At 36.9% G+C, this 22,471-nt stretch overlaps 1 protein-coding gene across 10 annotated transcripts in view; it reads right to left on the bottom strand.

Annotated features, from left to right (window-relative positions):
- Nucleotides 1–22,471, bottom strand: part of LOC105223309 (polycomb protein PHO) — a 133,576-nt gene that overhangs the window by 87,342 nt on the left and 23,763 nt on the right. For 4 of the 10 annotated variants that reach the window (XM_049460188.1, XM_049460189.1, XM_049460187.1 and 1 more), the window contains exon 1: nt 1,310–1,724. The gene's annotated coding sequence lies outside the window, so the exon portion shown is untranslated. Of the gene's footprint in view, nt 1–1,309; nt 1,774–22,471 lie in introns of those variants that run through there. The other 6 variants (XM_049460192.1, XM_049460191.1, XM_049460184.1 and 3 more) reach the window with 5 other exon arrangements.

Below are 22,471 nucleotides of genomic sequence, written 5' to 3'. Positions count from 1 at the left end.
ATTCAAATAAAGCTTTATTTACAACAAATATTAAAAAAATTAATATACAGAAACGTTATAGTGAAGTGTTAGTAAGTGAAAAGTGCATAATATAAGTGAAAAAGTTATTCACAATATACAAATTATAAATGAAAAGTTGTCGATTTTTCAACTTTAAATGCAAATATCTTTAAAACTATAAGTCAGCCGCAACTATATATATATATATTTTCGTGATCTGGAGAATGTCACCTTTCCAGTGATACCCATTTTATCCCCGAAATCCGGGAATGCTATTCTAAATTTTAACCTTACTTTCGTTTAGTACTCCTTTCTGCCTTGTAGGCCTTCGGCCGCGCTCTAGAAAAATAACCCTGGTCGAGCTAATACCCAGGGCGACTGAAGTAATTACCCGTAGTACTTCTTTTTGTGTTGAGTCGCTTATAAAAATAACCCTGGTCGAGCAAATACCCGGGATGACTGAATTACTTTCCCTCAGTACTCCTTTCTGTGTTAGCGGCAAACTGCCGCTTCAAAAAAAAAAAAATAAATAAAATAAAAATAACTCTGACCGATCCAAAACCGGGATTTAGCAAAATGTATTTTGTATTGATGTCATAATCATTCTCTTGTCTTATTTTTATTCCATTACAAAATATGGCAACACTAACTTTTTGTCTGTTTGCAACCATTTTCTTATTGTATGAATAAATGGATTTCAACCAAAGTTTAATATGGAATTAAAGTTATTTTTACACTATTTATTATAAAATAAATACTTAGAAACGAATTAGTGAAGTGTTAGTAGATATTAAAGTTATAAATATAAATGTAAAATAAAATATAAACCGGGAAAACACGCGTTTTAAATAGTTGAATTTTTGAACTTTAAATGCAAATATTTCAAAACCCATAAGTCAGCGGCAGTTATATATTTTCTTGATATGGAGGACTTCCTCTACTGTACATAACCATTTTAACCGCGAAATCGGCAGAGGGTATTCTAAATCCCAGCCGAAACACGCATTTTATCTGGAGGACCTTTTATATGCGTACATACCCATTTTGACCCCGAAATCGAGGGATACTATTCTAAATTGCAGCTCTTTTGCGTGTTTCTAGTAAACACACATCTTTAATCGACACATTTGCTCCTACGTAGTACTCAAAGCACAGATAATCTGAGAAGAATCGTCCAGTTTAACATTTACATTTATCTCTTATTTACTTAAACTAACAGAAATATTTAATGAACTTTTGATATGCTTATCTATTTTCTTTTCAACAATTTACGTGCAAAAGTTAGTATACAATATTACTATTTGCTTACATAGTAGAAATTTCTTTAATCCATTGTTTCGTATGGCTCATATGTATGGTTAGGGTATAAAAATCCGGTTATTTTATATGTTAAACAATATGACGCCGGCTATGATCAATAAACTTTTACTTAAAGAAACGGCGCGACGATGTACTTCATTGTAACAGCGATAATAGGATAATCCCCTAAAATGAAATAAGGCAACACATCACAATTTGAGTATTGTTTTATAGTAAACACATCATTATTATATCTCGCGTTGATTGGGAAATATGCGGTGAATTAATGAGTAAAGAAAAACAAATCTGCCTCAAAGCGTAACAAAAAAACACAAAAAAAACGAACTATGAGCTTTTCGAATCGAGTACAGTAGAAAACACTTCGTATAAATATGGCGGCAACATGTGGACTCTATTATAATTCATCACACATAACACTGTTGCCAGAATCAAATCAATCACTATAGCATTATACCAAGTTTACAATAATTATTAGAATTCCAGAGAGAATTAAATATATTGTGTAGCAATATTGCACGATATGCAATTCTATACCAAAATATGCAAGGGCATTGCAACACCTAATTTGGCTGGGACTTCGAATAGTATTTTAACCCCCAAATACCAGGATTACACACTGGGATTTCTGCAGGCTATTAAGATACGGTAAATGTTCAGCAGAGCGGTTTTTCCGAAAACGTGCACCAATTTTCACGGGAAATGTCTTAAAATACTCGTTTTTAGTTCTACTTTACGAATATGTTAGGCGCGAGCTTTTAAAAGCAATATTTTGGGGAAACTTTAGTATACCATCCCACGATTTCAGTAAAAGTGATATGGTTGAATAGGGATGATGCTCCAGATTAAGAAAATATATAATTTTTGCCGCCGCAAACTTATAGTTTTCGAGATATTTGCATTTAAATTTGAAAATTTTGCAAATTTTATCTTGCAATTTCTCGATTTCTAGGAATTATTTATTTCATATTATGCACTTTTTATGCACTTATACTTCATTACATTGTTTCTACATATTTATTTTTTAGTAATTATTTAGTTATTAGCTTAAAGTAAGCATTTTATATTTTAAACAATTTTCATTCTATGCACAATGACAAAGGTATTCCGTGTTTACAGATATTAAGTGTTGCCATAATTACACATTTATCAAACGAATAAGAATGGATAAAAAAACTCAAACGCAGAAAACAAATACGATCTGAAATAAATTTTCCATTGTAATAAAAAAAGTTTTAAGGCTTATAAGTATGTTTAATTGAATAATTTAATAAAAGGATCATAATAATTATTTTCAATACAACAAGGGTAAAACAGGATAAACATTGGTCCATTTGCGTCCCACTTCTTTCTACATTGGCCGCGCTTCGAAAAAAATAACCCTGGCCGCTCCAACACCGGGGTGTGTCATGTTTTTTTTTTTTGAGTAAAACTCCTTTTTGCGTTGGCGGCCTGCCTGATCAAAAGTCATGATGTATGAAGAAAAGGGGCAATGATTTATGTATTTGGGCTATAATCTTATTTTTTATTCATTTTTATTCGTTTGATAAATGTGTATTTATGGCAACACTTATTATCTGTCAACACGGAATACTTTTGTTATTGTGCATGGAATGAAATTTGTGTAAAATATAAAATGCGTATTTTAAGCAAATAACTAAATAATTACTAAAAAATAAATATGTAGAAACAATGTAATGAAGTATAAGCGCATAAAAAGTGCATAATATGAAATAAATAATTACTAGAAATGGAGAAATTGCAAGATAAAATTTGCAAAATTTTGAACTTTAAAGGCAAATATCTCGAAAACTATAACTTTGCGACGGCAACAATTATATATTTTCTTAATCTGGAGCAGCAGGTCTATCCAACCATACTACTTTTAACCCTGAAATCGTGGGATGGTATACTAAAGCCGACCCAATATTTTTTTTTTAATAGAAAAACATCGTATTTCCCGAAATAAAAAATTCACGTTTGCACTTTACACGTCTTTAGATGTTAGAATTATACTTTCTATAAGTTATATACACGTAATTATTGATGTTGTTTAGTTAATCAATAAGAAAAATTGGTTTTTATGTTATTTTTATAAAAATATGAAAAACTTCACAATCACTTAACTTCAACGAAAATGGCAAGGTTATGTTCGAAATTATGGCACAGCTGTTGTAAATTCGAATGGCCACTATTGATTCATGCACTGATCGTTTTCGAATTATCTCGATATTCGAGTCTGAAAGAGAATTGGTAAAAATGAGAAATACATAATAGGAAAATTTATAATACTGTTACGATTTTACTGCTTGCTAGTTCACTTTGTTAGGTTCGTATCTCTGGATTGACAAATAAAACCAAAACTGTTTAATTTAATTCAACAACTCTTTATTTCACAACTCGTCTACACTATAGCAGTTTACTCTTAGCACTGGTTGATTACGTTGGCGCAGCCACGGCTTATATAGCCACGCACTTCTCGCTGATGCCGACGTGTCCTTCTAGAATATTACGTCTGGAAATTACCAGAACATAATGCTATACGGCGCCAGACGCAAGCAGACAGCCGCGGCGCCAGACTCAGTAATTGTTTAAGCAGACGGCTGCGGCACCAGATGTCTATTGTTTCGACAAACAGACAGCCGCGGCGCCAGATGTCTACAACAAAACAATTGCTATTCCATATACCTACAGCTATTGTTCATAATAAGGGATGCATATAGCAATACAAATACAACTTAATACTACTTTTGTAACAATACATTTTCATTGCAGAAAGAAGACGAATTTGGACACAGAAGAATTATGAACACCGGGGTTTCGGACCTTCTGTGTCCAAATTCTTCTTCTTTCTGCAATAAAAATGAATTATAAATTTTCCTATTATGTATTTCTCATTTTTACCAATTCTCTTTCAGACTCGTATATTGAGAATATCGATATTTTAATTTATTTTTATTTTTCTAATTATTATTGTTTTTCTATTATGTATTTCTCATTGTTACAAATTTTTTTCAGACTCGAATATTGAGAATATCGATATTTTTGTTTCTTTTTATTTTTCCCATTAATAATATTTTTCTATTATAGATCTCTCATTTTTATCAATTCTTGTTTAGTCTCGAATATCGAGAGTATCGACATTTCGAACCCGATAATTGTTTGTATCACTAGTTCTTAATTGAATTTCGAACAGTGATGCCATTTATAGCGCAAATATTGTGCAAAATCGCAATATTTTTTATTGTTTTTATTGCAAAAAAAACATAAAATTAGATAACGCGCCATACATATTCGCGAATCGGAATTAAAAACGAATTTTTTAAGACATTGCCCGTGAAATTTGGTGCACGTTTTCGGAAAAGCCGCTCTGCTGAACATTTACCTAAATCAAAAATAACGGTAGATATTCTAGACACTGATGTAAGAAGTAAGCAAAATCAAATTGGGCATAGGAGATTGAAACATATACATTTTTTCAGTTCCAGATACCTGATGAACTTTTATTTTGTCCAGCCATTTTTAATTATTTTCTAGAAATTTTGGTTCATATTTCAATTATTTTTTTACTAATTATTTTTCTATTTAACTTTCTTAGTCTTTGAAGGCCCTAATGTGCGATTCGTTTTTTTATCTTTTATCCCGTATTTTCTTAGCAGAGAACGTTTATCATAGAGAAGGTTCACGGCGCGAAGAACGTAAAAATATTTTTGGCTAACTCGGCAGAGATGGAAGAGTTTCACCACTGACAGCTCGGAAGGAGAAATTTTAACATTTTCGCTTGAACAGAGTTGAGCGTGAAATAAAAATTATGCTCAAAACTATATATTGCTCTAACAGACGTATGTTCGCTCTTTTGCTTATATTTTTATACGTTTATATACAAACATGTGTATTCGTATGAATTTTTTTTGTGCATATTAATGAATACATGTGCAATTGAATAAATTTGAATTAAATTACTTTTTCAAAGCAATATTCGTAGTTTATGTGAAAATAAGGCCTACTTTATCAATTATTTATTGTATTTGATATATTCATACTTATGTGCATACTTCATTACATACATACATATGTATATAACAAACTACAGTGTAATCCGGTTATAATGGACTCCACGGGACCATGTCAAATTGTCCATTATAACCGAGTGTCCATCTAATCAGAATATAAAATTTTTAACTCAAAAAGTAAATTCAATGTGTTTTTTTATTAAAGCAATAAAGTTTATGAATAAAAATACAAAATTAAGAAAATAATAAGTTCTTTTGAAATAAGTCAATGATTTTCTGTTGGGTGAATGCCTTATTGGTTTTTTTTCTCTTGTCGTTGACTTTCCAATAATTTTTAATTTTTTCCCGATTAATCCATATGTTCGAAACACTCTGTTTTTTAGGTTTTTGTTCAAGCAAATGTCAGCTTGGGAAGTTCCTCCTTCAATTTCGCATATTATTGTATATTTTTCATGCAATGTAAATGCTCGCTTTTTATTTTTTTCCGACATTTTTCTTAAAATTAACAACTCTCAATGAAAAGCCAACGAACGTCACTTTCAGCCCACCGCAGAAGTTGTTTGCCTTCTTTGACTTATTTCCAAGAAAAAATTAACATTTTCTGCTGCAGAGACTGATTGTGTCTCTTGATCGAACGCGGGGAAATACAAAATTTTGCTTATTGCCAACTGATTTGTTTTGACTTTGTTTTGAAATTTGATTTTGAAAGCTTCGGTTATAATGGACAAAATCCGATTTTATTGTCTATTATAACCGGAGTCCATTATAACCGAGTCTATTTTAACCGAGTTTTTTACATATGATTGAACTGGGACTTGACAAAGAGGTACATAATAACAGAGTTTCCATCTTAAGCGAGTCCATTATAAATGGATTACACTGTATGATAATATTATTAAAAAAATGAAATATATTACAATTATGATAAATGTAGATTAATCGTACATTTTATCATTCAAGACTTATATTCACATGTATGATGACCCTACATAAGTATGTACATATGTATGTATGTGTTTATCTTCGCTTTCGCGAATTCAAACCATATTATCACTTATCAATAATAATATGTGCGCGCTGTTCATATGTACATAGATGAATATGCGCGTATGACATTGGTACACAAATAGCGCAAACACAACATACATACTTATATGCGTTCACATGTAGATACGTCACCCGCAAAAACTACAAACATTGCTTTACAAAAACAACCATCGTTTGAGATATCATCATACATACTTATATGCGTACACATGTAAATATGTGCGCATTCCTCCACAAATAATCCATACACAACATACATATTTATATGCGTTCACATGTAGATATGTCACCCGCAAAAATTACAAATATTGTTCTACAAAAACAAGAATCGTTTGAAATAGCATCAGCAGCGTCACAAGTCAATATGGCAGCCAAATAGTCGATGCCCTAATTTGAAGAAAAACTCCTAACAACAATATTTTCATTCATGAACACAAGCGCCCTTTCAACAGGTAAACTTGCTTCATTCATAAAAACAAACACCATTACATCTCCCCGAGCATGCTATTGCCTACAAGCGTCTTTTCGCGACGATGGCAAAAGCTAAAAATCATAAATTGAACAATTTCTGATATTTGTATAAGAAGGAAAAAGCAAATATAAGAATAGACTAAAATTGACAACATAATTTATTTGTCGACTTTCATATATATATATATATATTTCTTATCAAAGAAAATATTCATTATTCCTCTGAGTTATGTGTACAGTGAGTCCCGGTTAAGTAGTACACCACTTAAATGAAAATCATCCCTCTTAACTCCCTACATCTTGCTGCTTCTCACGGTTTATTTTTACACATAGAAATTATTGTTTTAAGTACCACTCGCTTAAGTATTCGCACACGCATATGTGCCATATAATATTTTTAGTTTTACAAACCATTAGCATCTGTATCTTTGATTATGGCACATAACCGGGATTGACTGTATTTGTCAAGGAATGTAAAAAATATTTTTAAGCGGCTTGCAAAAGTCTGCGTCGATTGTATGCACGCTCCTACAAATACATACATATCTATGCTGGTTTGTATGCGAAGCTGTTTCAGCGGCAAGGGAAGCAGTGGCAATTGGCGATCATTCGTTTGTGTTTTTGGCACAACTCGGATTTTCTACCAACAACACAATGTTGTGACGCTTTGTCGCCGCATCGGTCTGTCGACATATTGACTCTTTGAGATGAAAGCAAAAAACGTGAGCTTCGCCATTGGTTGTCTGTGTCAACGGAAATTTCGCATGAAGCATTGAGTGTATATATTTACATACATATGTTGCATGTAGACAAATTTACAAACATTATGCGTATGGTTCTTTTATATTTGTTTACATGCACACATAATTACATACATATACATATTTGGGCAAATGTGCGACCGCTTGGTCTTTTAACATAATATCGAAACGATTAATGACCAAAGCAAATATATACATACATATTTATGTACATATCTATATAAATATATGTCGTATCAAACCTAAGTATGTATATAAAATGCATATTTTGGTAGTAATACAAATCTTATTGAGTTATATACATATTTGCAAAGTTTTTATGGAATTCATCATAAAATAAGTAAATTTTAACATAACTATGTACATACTTATGTACTTAGTATATGCTTTGATACCAGAGAGCTGCATTGGGTGTGTTCGAACCTGTTCGATCACCCTCATTAAAAATCGAGCACGAGCGAGCGCCACACTCGGCAGCAATGGGTTCGATCGAGTGGCACACCCGGCAGCTGCTTTCTGTGTGTTCGAGTCTGTTTGATCATACTCTCTTCAAAACGATCACAAGAGAGTGTCCACACTCGACACCCGCAGCTAACCCGAAATGTGTTCAACCAGAGAATGTAAAGACATAGAGAAGGTGCAGGTTCGACAGCGAACATTCGTTAGATTTTGTGTAGGGAATTCACCTCACGTCTACAGAAGTCACGCTGTAAAATGTTTACATTTTTAACAGTTCTCCATATATTCAACAAAGAATATGAAGAGAAACAAATATATGAATTTACGGCATATGATGACATGGCGTATATGTACATGTCGAAGCAGAAAATATGAAGAGACTCGCAACGAAGAAATTCGTTTTGCTTGTTTATATTTTGTCTCATTTTGACACCGAAAAATGTGTACAAAATACATGATGTTCCCTGTCTCACATACGCAAGAATATGAAGAGACATAAATATATGTATGCATGAATATGAATATGAAGACATATGTATGTAAACATATGCATGCATTGAATATGAATATGAAGACATAAACATATGCATGCTGCTCCTTATGATCTCCCAACTTTGTTATATTTTGAGCTTCAATTTTTCAACTTGGGAATCGCAATGCATGCAAATAAGTATGTATGTATGCTTTTGCGTTTTGCCGTCGGCAATTGAATATTGACTTGTACACATAATTATGATATGAGTACAATTTTGTATGAATGCATGCATAGTAATATTTAGTCAATTTGGACTTGCATATTTAATAATTTTCTTTGATTTTTACATAATATATTATACTAATAAATATTTTTGTATTATATTTCCTACTAATAGAAATTAAGTTTATCACAACAATATATGCGTACATATGTACATACATCATATTAACGTATGTCTCTGCACATGCTCATGTCATAATCTTATTATCTGCTCATATGACTGCATGTATACGCATGTGCGCGTTCAGAAATTCATATCATGATTTTATCACTTACATATCAATATATTACATGTGCGCGCATTGATCTGTATGTTCATATATTCATATATACTTATATGTGCATATATTTGGACACACTTGCGAACAAATAATGCACAAGCATACAAACACACATATGCGTACACATGTGAATATGTCACCAACAAAAAATTGAAGCATTGTTCTATAAAAACAACAACTGCTCAAATAGAAGAAGCATCACAAGTCAATATGGCAGCCGAATTGGCGAAGCCCAAATGTAGTAAATTCTACAACAAAAACGATTTCATTCATAAACGCAGGCGCATATGCCACAAGCGACCGCGCTTCATTCATATAAACAGACGCCGTAACATCTCCCCGAGCATGCCTTTGCCTACAAGCGTCTTCTCGCGACGATGGCAAAAGCTAAAAATCATAAATTGAACATCTTTCTGATGCTTCTTCACAGAAAGAAGTGACAAAAGTGGCAACAACGGAGTTGTCGATTTATAATATTCAATTCTAACATATTTTTCCTTAGCTCGCAAAAATCAGCGTCGATATGTATGCAAGTTCATACATATGCATACATATTTACGCTAGTTCGTAGGCGAAGCTGTTACAGCGGCAAGGGAAGCGGTAACAATCGGCAATCGTTTGTTAGTTTCTTTCGCGTCTCGTCGCGTCAGTGCTTCGACAGATTGATGTGCTGAACACATAGAACTCGATAGACTGCAAGCGCCATCTGAATCTGATATTGAAATACACACATTCTTATGGACACAGTTATTTAGACAGCTGCACAACTACACAACTGTGTCCATATGAACGTGTATATTTTAATATTTGACAGATGTCGCTTGCGGTCATCCCCGCTCAATGTGTTCAGCATTTGACCCTTTGACAAAACGCCATTGGTTGACCGTGAAGACGGAGATGCGAAAGATGCGTGCGACACTTGTTGTTATGAATGCATGTACATATGTATGTGGCTCGTATTTGTGTTCGTAAACATACAGGCAAATGTGCCAAAGAAATAATATACATATGTACATATGCATGTGTCATAGAAATTCTTTTGGTACAAATGTGGAAATGATAACGAAATAAATAATTTTACCATTTTTCGGAAAAAAATTGTTCATTTGATACAAAGTAATCACGCATATGTGACAATCGTTCACATAATACAACATAAGCGTGCATATGTCACTCAGAGAATGCTTTTGTATATTTTGTATATTTTTCTACGAAGCAAATTCTCTTTATTTATTTTCAGTCATTTACATATATTTCTGCCAAAGAACATGCTCAATTCTGCTAAATAGCAGCGAGAATGGTGAATTCCCTACCCAAAATCTATCAGCTCTGTTAGCCGCGCAATCGAACCATCATACAGATTTCGATTTGCACCTTCTCTATGTCTTTACATTCTCTGGTTCAACTATTGCCACGGATACTCGGACAGAACACGGGTGTAGAAGTGTATCACATTTTTCTGAGCAAAAATATGAGAAATTATTAATGTTGTATACACTTTAACAGTCAATATTACTGAAATACAGCATTTAAACTATATGTATGCATGTATCAAAGGAATGACGTACAGTAGAATCCCGATTATCCGAACATCGATTATCCGAATATCCGATTATCCGGACTCATTCGTCTCGGCTCTAATTGTCAATCGGATCCCATACAGTCGTTACAACTAGAGATGAGCGATATGGTGATTTTTCGATATCTGTGATTTCAGTGATTGCTATTTTTAAATCACTGTGATTTTATATTGCTATTGCGATCGCAACTAAGTCGACATTAAAACGTCGTTGTTGTTGTAGTAGCGGCAGATTCTGCCAATTTGACGCTGTTTGGCCGAATAAAAGTCCTGATCTGTTCCACTTACGTAGACCCGACTGTCGTGGGAACGACGGAAACATTTTGTCGTTATTGGCGGCAAATTCTCTTTTGGCTCCTGTAACTCGAGTCAAGTTTTTCCGCCTTTCTTTTCACTACATTTTCGCAAATGTTGGAGCGGTTCGGCTACCTGACGCTTAGACCGTATAGCATACATAGTTCATTTGTATGTTGGTATGATGGTTTCACACATTTCTTAGAAGGAATTACCATTAGTGTGGTGATAATTTGTTTGTTTAGAATACCCGCTTTTAATATTTTCAAGACCTAATAATTAACAGGAGTTTCCTAATCTTTGGGAAAAAATTAAAACCCCGTAATTTTTTTATTCTATAATTTTTTCTGAAATTAATTAGTTACAATTCTTGTTTTCATCACAAAAAGCTTTCATATTTGATTTTAACAATAAGTAAAATTAAAAATTTAATTAAAACAAATTAAAATATTCCATAATTCCATTTTGCTTACATTTCATCTACCACTTCAAACATCTGCTATACTTCACTTCTTTTCCTTGATACATTTCCTGCCATTATTAAAAATTATAAGAGCGTTACACTCAAAACTTCAAACCGCTATGACGAAAAATAGCATGTACGATATATGTATGTATATGTATGTACAATACCCTGAAGAAGGTTGTTACTTTTCTGCTATTTGCAGAAATCACAGGTTCGAACTGTGATCGCAATTCACAGGTTCGAACTGCGATCGCAATCGCAGTTCATAGAAGCGAACTGCTATTTATAAAATGTGATCGCAGTTGCGATTTGCGATTTTTCAATCACAGTGAAAAAATCACCGGTAGTGACCCTTTGCTATAACCCTTTACATATATTAACAGGTCAGTTAAGTGAAGAAAGTAGGCAAAAACCATTTGCGCCTCTTTAAATTCTACAAATTTCTGGGAATTGTGGCGAAACTACAACTGCACACTCATTTGGGTTTGCCTAAACAGCTAATTTTGAGTGCAGCTGCAGTTTCATCATAATAGTTTTTGTAGTTTTTTACTATATCGTGATCCTTTACTATATCGTGATCCTGCATTATAGCAGAATATAATACTGGTTAAATGAATGAAAATATCCAACCTAGAGTAGGATGCCCATACATCCCACTTTGGGGGACCACGTTTTCAATAACATGTCCCGCCAAACCTCTTGGCGACAAATATGTGATAGGATTGCAGAGATAATTAAGTATATATTTAGAGACAAACTATAAGTTGATGTTCACTCCACGAGGTTTTAATCCAGAAGAAAATGTTATATTACATGAAGAATTAAAGAACAAAGTAATAACTAATACTTATACATGTAAATGTGAGAATGACAGTATGTAAAGAATGTAATGACGTAAATAATGCAATGACATGCATAGTGTTAGTAAACGACTATCTTCAACACGCCCCTTCAATATGCAGGTCATTCGGTGGACAAACCAAGTCCGTTAAGACATCTGTCGTGGCTTGCTCGCGTCAATGGTTTTGTCATCACAATCGCAGTCATCTCTTGAGAAGATACGTGCCTCAATGAAAATAATCCTGCGCTAATGCACTCTCTCACAAAATGATGTTTGATATCAATGTGCTTGGTACGCGCATGAAAAACAGGATCATTAGCCAGACACTGCGCACCTCTGTTGTCCACATAAATTATTACATCAGCGAGTTTTTGTAAACCAATCTCATTTAGGAGACTACGCAAATACACTGCTTCTTTTGCTGATTCCGCCAAGCTCACATATTCAGCTTCTGTGGACGAAAGAGCGACTGTGCGTTGTTTTTGTGACTTCCAGCTAATCGCAGCACCGCTGAGAAAGAAAACGTATCCCGTGTAGGAATGGCGATCAGTTGTGCAGCCTCCCCAATCAGCATCAGCGTACCCAACTAGCTGTAAATCGGATTTTTGATACAGCAAGCTTCTATTGGCAGTACCGGCAAGATACCTTAAAATATTGTTACGAATTTACTGCTTGCTAGTTCACTTTGTTAGGTTCGTATCTCTTGATTGACAAATAAAACCAAAACTGTTTAATTTAATTCAACAACTCTTTATTTCACAACTCGTCTACACTATAGCAGTTTACTCTTAGCACTGATTGATTACGTTGGCGCTGCCACGGCTTATATAGCCACGCACTTCTCGCTGATGCCGACGTGTCCTTCTAGAATATTGCGTCTGGAAATTACCAGAACATAATGCTATACGGCGCCAGACGCAAGCAGACAGCCGCGGCGCCAGACTCAGCAATTGTTGAAGTAGACAAGCAGACAGTGCGGCGCCAGATGTCTATTGTTTCGACAAGCAGACAGCCGCGGCGCCAGATGTCTACAACAAGACAAATGCTATTCCATATACCTACAGCTATTGTTCATAATAAGGGATGCATATAGCAATACAAATACAACTTAATACTACTTTTTGTAACACTGCCCTCCACTAAAGCCTAATCGTCCGGATTAGGCACAAATCCTCTTGAACCAAATGGGGCGAGCCTCTCCAAATGTACTACTTTCATTTTACATCGTGCTTTTCCATTTCTTTGTATGCGGTATACCACGTCATTAAGTCGTTTCATCACCATATAGGGTCCTTCCCAGGCTGTCTGCAGTTTCGGGGACAAGCCTTTCTTTCGAAGTGGATTGTACAACAGGACCAGATCACCTTCTTCAAAACCTTTTGAATTTGCCGCTTGATCGAACCGGTCCTTCATCTTATTGCTCATCAGATGCGTATGCTGTCTTACCATTAGATGCAATTCATTCATTTCTTCCTTTAAGGCAGAACAATAATCTCCATCATTTCTTACAGCTGAAGGATTCGTTCCAAACTTAAGATCAGCAGGGAGTCGCAGATCAGATCCGAAAATAATCTTTGCCGGCGTGTAACCAGTTGTCTCGTGCTTTGCTGAACGATACGCCAGCAGGAACATCTGGATGCACTTGTCCCAATTCCGTTGGTCTTTATCAACGATTTTCCGCAGATGTTCTTCGAGCGTTCGGTTGAATCTCTCTATCATCCCATCTGATTGTGGGTGTAACGCTGTTGTCCGTGTCTTGTGGATGCCCAATAATGTACAGACTTCTTGGAAAATGGAAGATTCGAAATTCCTGCCTTGATCTGAGTGTAATTCGACGGGCACTCCGAACTTTGTTATCCAATTTTCTACAAACGCTTCGGCTACTGTCTTCGCTTCTTGGTTTGGTAAGGCATATACTTCTGGCCATTTACTGAAATAGTCCATGACAACCAGTAGATATTTGTTTCCGGCCGTACTGGTTGGGAACGGACCTGCAACATCCATTGCGACTCGTTCAAATGGTGATCCCACGTTGTACTGTTGTAGCCTACCGCGACTTTTGGCTTTAGAACCTTTAGCTGCCATGCACTCTACGCAATTACTTATCCATTCTGCTATGGAATCTCGACAACCGATCCAGTAGAACCGTTGTTTAATCTTCTCTATAGTTTTTGTAATCCCAAGGTGCCCTCCACTAGGTCCATTGTGATATTCTTTCAATACTTTCGGGATCATGGACTTCGGTACTATGATCAGCAGACGAGACTGTTTGCCATCTTCGCTTTCCCAGGTACGATGAAGGTATCCATTAACGAGGTTTATGCTGTTCCATTGGGCCCAATACGCTTTTGCCGTTGGGCTCTCGTTACTTATTTGTTCCTTTGGTGGTCGTACCCCATTTTCTTTGGCTATTATCAGCTTTGCAAGATCAGGGTCCTCCAGCTGATTGATTCTGATGCGGTGAGGAGTCCAATCATCCTCAGGTTCTATATTCAGTAATCGCACGTCGATTATACCTTCTTTTCCTTCTGATTTGGAGCAATGTTTACATTCCAGTGGACAAGGGCGACGTGATAAAGCATCCGCATTTTTGTGGTGAATCCCCTTTCGATGTTCCGTTTCGAAGTCGTAATTCTGTAATCTTTCGATCCATCGTGCAATTTGGCCTTCCGGATTCTTAAACTGTAATAACCATTTTAATGCTGCATGATCAGTCCTCAGCAAGAATCGTTGTCCATACAAATACTTGTGGAAATGTTTTACACATTCCACCACAGCTAGTAGTTCTTTTCGCGTCACACAGTAGTTTTTCTCTGGTTTCCCGAGCACTCTGCTGTAATACCCAATTACTCTTTCTTGCCCGTCGATGAGCTGAGACAGGACACCTCCAATTCCATAAGCGCTCGCATCTGTATCCAGGATGAATTTCTTTCCAGGTATTGGATAAGCTAACATCGGCGCCGTACAAAGCAGTTCTTTAAGCTGCTCAAACGCTTTTTCTTGTTCCAACTGCCGAAGCTGCGGAGTTCATGTATGTTGGTGGGTTGAGGCCAATCTTTAACTGCTTTTATTTTTCCCTCCTCGGTGTGAATCCCCTCAGTTGACACTTTATGTCCGAGATATGTGACCTGCTTCTTCCATAATGAACACTTTTTGGGATTCAAGCGTAATCCGGCTGATGCTATTCGCTGAAAGACTTCCTCTAGATTTTTCAGATGATCATCAAAACTTTTTCCCATGATGATAATGTCATCAAGATACAACAAACATGTCTTCCAGTTGAGTCCTTTTAACACATGTTCCATCAGTCGATCGAACGTTGCAGGCGCATTACATAACCCAAATGGCATCACAGAGAATTCCCATAACCCGTCGCCCATACTGAAAGCGGTCTTTTCACGGTCACATTCATCAATCTCGACTTGCCAATATCCACTTTGTAGATCTAATGTAGAAAACCATTTCGCTCCAGACAAGGTGTCTAATGTATCCTCGATTCTCGGTAGAGGATAATTGTCTTTCTTTGTGACATCATTCAACTTCCTATAATCTACGCAGAAACGGGTGCTACCATCTTTGTTTTTGACTAAGACGATAGGTGAGCTCCATGGACTTATTGAAGGTTCGATCACACCATTATTGTGCATGTCTTCAATAATTTTGTTAGCATCCTCACGTTTTGCTAGTGGAACCCTACGCGGAACTTGTCGGATTGGTTTAGCGTCTCCGGTATTTATGCGATGTTTGACAATGCCGGTTCTTCCTGTGTTGTTTCCTTCGTTTGCAAATATGGATGGGTATTTTTCTAATAGTTTTTGTGCTTTTAATTTTTCATTTCCATGCAGTTCGTTCAGCAAATTGTTTAGGAGTGTAGGACTTATCTGCTGTGGCTCAATAGTAGGTTTCTGTTGTGACCGTTCGCATCGTGCTATTGCACTTATATTCTGGCACTGTCCAATTACTGCTCCTTTCTTCAGACTTATAGGCGTGTTGAATTCATTCACTACTCTGACCGGAATGGTGGCGTCTTCTCTAGTTTTCACAAGCGTTCTTCCTACCAATATGGGTGTATCTATTTTTGTTGGTTCCACAATCCACAATTCTTCAGTCCCACCTCCTCCATTCACTTTAGCCCAAACAATCGCCTCAGATTTTGGTGGAATACTCTGATTATCATCAACAATCACCCTCTTACTTTCAACGTTGGTCACATATCCGGTGTTTATAGGCATCTCCATGTTCTGGCAAAACAGCATTTGCTTGTTTAAATCCAAAGTAACCCCGTGATCAATCATGAAATCTACTCCAATTATAATTTCATCCGTGATTTCTGCTACGATGAAGGTGTGATTAACTTCCAGGGTACCAATCATCACTTCGCAAAACACTTTTCCCGCGACAGCTGCTTCCTCCCCGGTGGCCGTTCGAAGCTTGCAACCGACTAATGGTTCAACCGTTCCTCTTACCACATCCGGTCGGATGATTGAATGTGTGGCACCAGTATCCAAAGTAAGCGTTGACAGTTGTCCATTTACGATGCCGTTGATAGTAAGATTGTTGTCTTGGCGACCTAGTTGTGATATCGAGATGGCGGGGCAAATAGTTATGGGAACCAGCTCACGCCCCTTTGAACTGTTCCGTTTTAGTTTAACGACTTGTGAGATGTGGATGCTCCGTCCTCGTTATCTGTTGGTTGTTTCCGTTTTGATGGGTTTACTTTTATATTGCAATTTCGGGCAAAGTGACCCGCTTTTCCACAGTTGAAACATCTTGCTGTTGTATTTACTCGCGGTGCAGCAATTGTCTTCAGAGTCTTCAATATTTCTTCCATCAGCGCCGATTGTTCCATTTCAACCCTTTGTACTTTGTGTGCTGGTTTACTTAGTAGGGAAGCTGTTTCCTGTGTGAGGGCGTGCGAAACCGTTTCAGCAAACGTTCTTTTTGGCAATGCATATGTGGCGCGTTTGGTGTCCACATCACGAATTCCATTTATGAAACATTGAATTTTTACCCTCTCAATGTAATCCACAGGTGCATCTGCATTTGCCAAATGAGGGTCGTTCGATTTCAGTTGCGAACTCTTGCAATGACTCGTTCATCTTCTGACCCCTATTTTGCAGTTCGATCTGGTATATTTGTTTCCGGTGCTCACTACCATATCGTCTTTCTATCGCACTCATCAATGCCTCATAGTTGTCCCGTTCACAGTCTGGAATAGTCTGAAGGATTTCTGCCGCAGGTCCTTTCAATGATACAAACAAGGACGCCACTTTGTCCGCTGCATTCCAATTATTGGCCATTGCTGTCTTTTCAAACTGAAGTTTGAAAATTTGAAATGGAATACTTCCATCGAATGTGGGTGCCTTCAATCTTTGGATATTTGTTGATGGTGCAGGGCCATGCAGTTGCAGTTCTCGCACACGATTACTTAATTGAAGAACTTCTGATTTTAAATTTTCTTCGTCATTTTTTAAAGTGCTTAATTCGTCTTCAAATTTTGAAAATTTCTCTTGCACTTGTGTATTATTCTCTGTAATCTGTTGTGTAAGGCGAGACTCTAACTGTGATGTATTTTCAGCTATTTGCGTTATTTGCTGTGCCAGACGATTTTCTGTTTGCACTACATTTTCTGTTATTCGTGATATATTTTCAGCTATTTGCTGTGCCAGACGATTTTCTGTTTGCACTGCATTTTCTGCTATTTGCCTAATAGCCACTAATAACATGTTAGTGTCTACGCTTGATGATGTTCGTTGTTCTTCTAATTTTTCTTCTACCTTTGTAGAAGTTCCTGGCCCATCAAATTCGAACTCGTCCACATTAATTCCATCCGCTTCCATTGCTTCACGTAGTCGTGCCTGCAGATCCGCCTTTTGCTCGCTTATCGGCAAATTACGCTCTTCCAGTTCCTTTTTTAATTGCTGAATTCTCAATTCTCCGAATTTAACCATCTTGAATTTGGATTGTTTGACAATCCCACTTCTGACACCAATTGTTACGAATTTACTGCTTGCTTGTTCACTTTGTTAGGTTCGTATCTCTGGATTGACAAATAAAACCAAAACTGTTTAATTTAATTCAACAACTCTTTATTTCACAACTCGTCTACACTATAGCAGTTTACTCTTAGCACTGATTGATTACGTTGGCGCTGCCACGGCTTATATAGCCACGCACTTCTCGCTGATGCCGACGTGTCCTTCTAGAATATTGCGTCTGGAAATTACCAGAACATAATGCTATACGGCGCCAGACGCAAGCAGACAGCCGCGGCGCCAGACTCAGCAATTGTTGAAGTAGACAAGCAGACAGTGCGGCGCCAGATGTCTACAACTAGACAAATGCTATTCCATATACCTACAGCTATTGTTCATAATAAGGGATGCATATAGCAATACAAATACAACTTAATACTACTTTTTGTAACAATACGTTTGGCAGCATTCCAATGACATTTCAATGGATTCGTGACAAACTGCGCTAGTCTTGACACGGTGTTCGCTATGTCTGGCCTTGATGCGATGGACATATACATTAGAGCTCCAATTAATTGACGATATGGACAGAGTTTATCAATTGAATTATTTTCAACTAAATTTATCTTTAACTCTGAGTGTAGCAAGCGGGTTGCACTCACTCATTCCAAATCTCCTTAATAATGCTTTTATGTAGCCACTTTGCTTTAAAGTAATCTTACCATCCATTTGGTTAATCTCTAGTCCAAGACAATAATTTGCTCTACCAAGGTCCTTAATGTCAAAATATTCACTTCACGTGACGCAATAAGTAGATCGTCTACATATACAAGGAGTAAAACTAAGTTATTCTCAAAATAACCATAAAATAAACATGATTCATTTTCAGTGGGCTTTAACCCCATACTTATCAACTTTGATTTAAGTTTGGCATACCACTGCCTACCAGCTTGCTTAAGGCCATAGAGGGCTTTCTTAAGTCGACACGCATTACCTCCTTCGTTTAGTTCTTTTATCATTTTTGATGCTTTAATGCCAACGTCGCAATTTTTATCAAATTTCATTGTTATTCGTTGCAAAATATCATATAGCATGTCTGGTACCTTCATAAGCACTTTTTCGTTCAACGTTCCATTCAGATATGCGCTCACAACATCAAGCTGCCAGATAGTGAGATTAAAATGAGCCGACAATGCAAGTAATAACCGAATCGATTCTAAACGTGCTACTGGAGCATAAGTGCCAGTATAATTTATACCATATTTTTGACCGTACCCTTTAGCTACAAGACGCGCTTTGCGTCGCTCGATCTTACCGTCTGACCCATACTTATTTGTCAAAACGAAACGGCATCCCACTATATTTTTGTTGTGATCGTCCGGAACAATATCCCATGTGTCATTTTTAATAATATTAATTACTTCACATTCCAATCCGTCGCGCCATTCATCACTCTCAGGCCCATTTAAAGCATCTTGTAAGCTAACCTTAGCCATACCAGCAAACACAACATCGCCTCCTGCACTATCGTTGTCGCTCTCTGGATGTGCCGTTTTCAGTGATGGCTCTGAATTAACTCGACTACGAAACACTTTTCGCGGTCTTCCTCTATTTCCCATTCGCATCAGTTTTGGCCTACCTGGCGCTCTCTGAATTTCTTCTAATTCACAATCCATAATTGCTGTTGGTTCGCTAATTCCGTTTTCATCGGTTTGAGAATGAGAAAAATCTACAAATTTACGACAATTACTGTAATTCTCTTCAGGAATTTTAAGTGGTAGCAGCAGATCACTAGCTTTATTTATTGGATTCGAAATCAGTTGATGTTCGCTAACAAACCGGACATCACGTGCACATATGACTTTATGCGCTTTCGGTATCCACACACGATAACCCTTTGTTTCTCTGGGATACCCAACAAACACACCTTCTTGACATCTAGGTGCCAGCTTATTTTTATCTGGTATTTTATCAAGCACCATTACCTTTCATCCAAACGACTTGAAGTGTTTAACACTTGGCTTTACCTTATTTAGGCATTCATAAGGCGATTTCCCACCTAATGTTCGGGATGGACATCTGTTTCTTATATGGCAAGCAGATGCCACAGCTTCTGACCAAAAAGTATGACCGAGGCCAGACTGCAATAACAAACACCTAGTCATGTCCAGCAGTGTTCTATTCATTCGTTCTGCGACTCCATTCTGTTGAGGCGTCCTGGGAACATTTAGCCGACGAGCTATGCCACATTCTGAAAGATACTTATCAAATTCATTATTTAGATACTCACGTCCATTATCGGACTGCAAACATTTAATTTTAAACCCAGTCTGTCTTTACATGAAACTTTGGTACATCTTGAATGCTTCGAAAACGTCAGACTTCTGCCTTAGTAAGTATATTTCGCACCACCTTGTACAATCATCTATAAAGGTGACAAAATATCGAGCTCGTCCAATGGATTCTTCTCTGAACGGTCCCACAACATCAGAATGTATAATTCTCATTGGTTCTGAACAAGGCACTCTGCCTCTATTGAACGGTAACGCAGACATTTTGCCTAATATACACACTTCGCACTGTATCAGTTGCTTCACCTCGTCAATATCAGAGACAGGAACTATGCCATCTCTTACCAATTTTGATAAATCAGCCCCGTTAAGATGACCCAGACGATAATGCCACTTCAACAGTTCGGAGCACTTCGCCTGAATAGAAGCACACTCGCTGCTTTCTTTGACGTAATATAAATCACCCGTGCGATCAGCAATCAAGGTAATTTCATCACTGCGTTGGATACAAACGCTCCATCTTTGGTAAATGTCACTTTATGTCCCTTGTTAGTAATTTTTGCCACCGAAACTAAATTTGTGCGCAGTTTCGGAACCAACAACGTATTTTGTAACTCAACTACTCGCTGGCCATCTGCGCCTGTCACTGACAAATTTACCACACACGCCTGTTGACTTGCCAAATTCAACTTAACTTTGGATGATTTTTCCACGGTCTTAAACATGCACTCGTCACTACACAAATGAGCAGTACACCCACTATCCAATACCCAAGCTCGTCTTCCACGCATATCCCCAAGAAATTTTTCTTCTATTGCAGAATGATATGCTGCATACGTTTCATCAACACAATATGCCAAATGTTTGGAATTATTGGAATCTTTTCCGTGAACACCATTATTACTCCTAACAGAACAAGAGCTCGCCTTGTGCCCTAATGCGCCGCACTTAAAGCATCGGAATTCTCTTTTATTCTTTATGAACTTTTTCCTACTCAGCTTATCTTGCACATGTGATTTCGCGGCCATAGCCATTACTGTATTACTAGCCGATTGCTTACGTGCTTCGCTCTCCTCTATTATTTTTATTTTCAGTACCTCAGCTGATGGAAGCGCATCGCGTGATTCTATTGCGCACCGAAAGTTTTCATAAGTAGACGGTAAACTATACAATAGCATGATACATAACAGATCACCGTTTATCTGCACATTCATGCTCTCCAACTTATCTACCGCATCGAAAAATTTCGCCATGTGCTCTTTCACGTCATCGCTTTCATCTAACTTTTGCAACATCAACTGCTTCAATAATGTTGCTTTACGTGCCGGTCCTTTTGACGCATAAATCGATTCTAGTTTCAGCCACACTTCCCGCGAAGTCTAACAACCCCTGACTTGCTTTAGTTCGGATGGCTGAATCGACAAAACCAAATCTGCTTTAGCTTTCTTGCCAGCTTTCAACCAAGCGCTTCTTGCTGCAGTGTCAGTCTCTGCCGGTATCAAATTAGAACCATTTACATACTCCCACAAATCATTTTTAGTCAGCAATGCTTCCACTTGCATGCTCCAAGTGTCGAAATTGTCCTTGGAAAGCAACTCGATCCGAGAAGATGTTGACGAAGTAATCGTAGACATTACTTCAGCCGTATCAAAGCACCTGCTAGCCTTACTGATTTAAATTTTTGGCAAAAACGCTTCTGAATTCTCAATATCACTCATTAGTCTTATAAACTCTCAAAATTTAAACAAATTTGCGATCCTGGGCCCATAACCTGATAGGATTGCAGAGATAATTAAGTATATATTTAGAGACAAACTAAAAGTTGATGTTCACTCCACGAGGTTTTAATCCAGAAGAAAATGTTATATTACATGAAGAATTAAAGAACAAAGTAATAACTAATACTTATACATGAAAAT

The sequence above is a fragment of the Bactrocera dorsalis genome, chromosome 6 (genome assembly GCF_023373825.1).
Source record: "Bactrocera dorsalis isolate Fly_Bdor chromosome 6, ASM2337382v1, whole genome shotgun sequence".
Taxonomy (NCBI): Eukaryota; Metazoa; Arthropoda; class Insecta; order Diptera; family Tephritidae; genus Bactrocera; species Bactrocera dorsalis.
Note: the sequence above shows the minus strand (reverse complement) of the source record. Positions and strands in the feature narration are given on the sequence as shown.